Raw genomic sequence first — 3,419 nt, forward strand, 5'->3', positions numbered from 1 at the left:
CTCTTATATGTTGATTGATATATCAATATTTATCTCACGTGAAATTTGGTTCCCCGAGTACAAAATGCACTGTAAAATGGGCTAATAATGGAATCTGTGATGGATTTTGAGACACAACTTTCACCTAAAAGGTCATTAGACGGGGTATAAGTTATACAAATTTCCCCGTACTAGTGATTAGAGTTTTCTCATATGAGAAACTAGGAAATACAATAGAGTACTTGATTAAAATTGAAGTTATGAAATTGATTTCGTTATAAATTTTGATTGCTTACATCGAAGTTCAAACTGTGCCGCTAAATTTCGAAAACAAATAACGTTCTTAGGTATCACAGATGCGCAAAATAACATGAAGTCATTGAGGAGAAAACGAAGACGTTCATGTCGAAGTTACATTTAGGGACAGACGATACATCTGGAGCAAAGGAAAAGAAAGAAATGATGGACCTCTATAAAAAATACATTTTAAAATGGTGAAAGAAAGAAAGAAAGATGGGGATAATTGGAACAATCTTTATGATGGGATTAATAGTTACAAATCTCAACAAACTATTTTAAGCGACATTATTGTTACCTCGATTTATCTTAAAAGAAATCTATTGTTTGAGTTGTCTTATTATATCCCTAAACATCATTTAGAGAGAAAATCATGTGATTGCATTTTGTTACGAATTGATCGTAAGATAATGATAATAATGAAATAACACAAGAACAAAATAAGAATACAAAGATTATGTGGAATCCCAAGATAGAAAAAACCACAGGTAGAGGAGGAGAAATCCACTATAATCAATAGTAATTGTGTTTACAACAAAATCTCAATACTCTCAATTAAGATCTAAAGTTCTCAAGATATCGTATGAATGTTATGAGAACAAATTTATATATATAAAATCTTAGAAATCAAGTTGTAGATGAATAGGAGTCCAAAAACGCGTCAAAACACGAAACGGGTCGAGACTGGATAACGTTGTCGCTCGAGTGACAGACGAGAAGTGAGCGAGCAATAGCTCAGCCGCTAGAGCACTGGACGGGTGACAAGCGAGCGACAAATCTATGCAGAAAATATGTAAGCCAGCTAGCAAAAATGTGGCGACTTTTCTTCCCAATCTATAATTTTGATATTTTCAAGACCACTTCAACCAAAATTCCATTACCTGCTAGAATTTGGGTCAAACTACAACATATTTCATTGGCTGTTCAAATGATGGCATGATCCCTGCATAGTGTTGGATTGAATGGGATGACGAAAAATAAAATTTACTTAATTGAGAATAAGACTTTGTTAGAACTTTATATATTGTAGATTTTGCCCCCATTTAGTTTAGATTGAAACTAGATTTTTAAAAAATTTTGATAAAAATTGATAAAATATGTGACTGTAAAATTGTGGATCCTATAAAATATTTAAATAAAATTAATTGTTGATTTTAATTTAAATTTAATCAAATTTTTTTAGTGGTTCTAAACATAGGCATTAAAGGATTTACAAGAATACGGCAAGATAAGAAGTGGAGGACTTGTCTTTCACTGACATGCAAAAATGTTGTTTCTACTTCCATAGTGTGTCAATTTTCTTTTCTACGAGTCTAAGACCCGATGAAACAAAACCGATTAAATTTAAGTGATATGGAAAATTGTCCTCGATGGACCTCGTTTCTTTTTTGACGTGGTGGATCTCTCGAAATATAGTTCCATTCCCGAGGCAAGACGGTCTGGTTTACATGTCGAACTGGGCCATAAGGGAGAAAATCCATCTAAATTTTCAAAACGGACTATAGATTCAAATTAGAATTTGCCACCCCCATTGATTCCTCTAATTGTTAGGGAAATTACATAATATACACAACGTGTGGGTTGTATTTACTACTTATTTACTCCATCCGTTATATAAAGATAGACTTAATTTCATTTTCATACATATACATACTAATAAAATGTAATTACCATATTTGGAATAATAAGTTTTACTTACATTTTTTCTAATATATTCATACATTAAATAATGGTTCAAATAGGAGTACTTCATGTTTGTTGATAACAAGAAACATTACATAAGGACATACTATAGTCTCAACAAGACAAGTGACCTATAATTTGAAACAAATGTAAAAAAGAAAGCAAGTATATTTTTATACGACAGGGAGAGAACTATATTTTGAATATTTACATTTTTTATAATATATTTTCACTAATTAGTGACAAAACACACATTTTGGATGAAAAAATAAAAATATTTACAAATTGTCATTATAAACAGCTAAATGCACCAAAATACCCTAATTGAAGTAATAAATCATATGTTATATATGTTGCATTACCGATCATGCATAATTTCTAGACAAGCCTCGAGAGTGTTTGTGTCCCTTGGCTCACGAACGTCATGTCCTTGGTTTGTCTTAATGGCCGAAGTGGGCACCTCCTTGAGGTCGAGTACCCATGACCTTACCACTGATCAGTGGTGAGTCCCGTTTCACCTCGATGACCTTGACCTTGCATGATCTATCGGGAGATACACTTTCCCATCTTGGTGAGAAGTCCTGCTACATCATGTGTTCTTACCTTCTGATACTATTGTGATTCTAAGGTCATTAGGAGTCCGATCCTTACTAGTCTTTTTGCTGTTATTATACAGGTGTTTCAATCTTTATAAGTTACATTTTCGATGCTCACTACATGCTCCTGCCTAATTCATCATTCATATATGCTTTACATTATTGCTCACGTTTATATTTTTCTCCGACTACTTTCTAACTTAAGAATCAAAAGGGCTATGGGAACAACTTTCTTAGCTTTTTGCAGGTAGTTTGAAGATCCTGTTGTTAGATAATTTAATGCTTTTAAATCATCGGATCTTTCATGTTAAATCATCAAGAAATACAAGAATTAAAGCGAAAGCGTACCTGAGTCGGACATGATTAATGCAAAATGAATTTCGCATTTTAGTCTTCCAAATCTACACGCAGTCTCATTTTCCTCTTTGTGATGGGATGCAGAAGAGAATGAATAATACATGCGTGTAATTTGGGGATCATAACCTATTTATATAGGGACGCCTTTTGACCTAATTCGGCCCATTATAGAATTAGGATTTGGACCCGGTCTCTACACATATGTAAACCCACACTTTAATAGGATACATTAAAGCCCAAAATCGAAACCTTATTAGATCACTTTAATTGGGTTCAACCGAATTCGATAGCTTATAATTTAACACACAATTATTCACACATATAAGCCCGTCTATTGATTAAAAAGATCCTTACAATCTCTCATTTGGGCTATATGTCTCATTTTATAATTGTGCATTAAATATAACCTTATGAGTATTCAGAATTTTGCTATCATTACCGAATGTATTCCCAAACATTCCCGTCCATCAATCATATCAATATAGGGTCAAAGCGGCTTTCGCTACC

The sequence above is a fragment of the Olea europaea genome, unplaced genomic scaffold (genome assembly GCF_002742605.1).
Source record: "Olea europaea var. sylvestris unplaced genomic scaffold, O_europaea_v1 scaffold409, whole genome shotgun sequence".
Lineage (NCBI taxonomy): Eukaryota > Viridiplantae > Streptophyta > Magnoliopsida > Lamiales > Oleaceae > Olea > Olea europaea.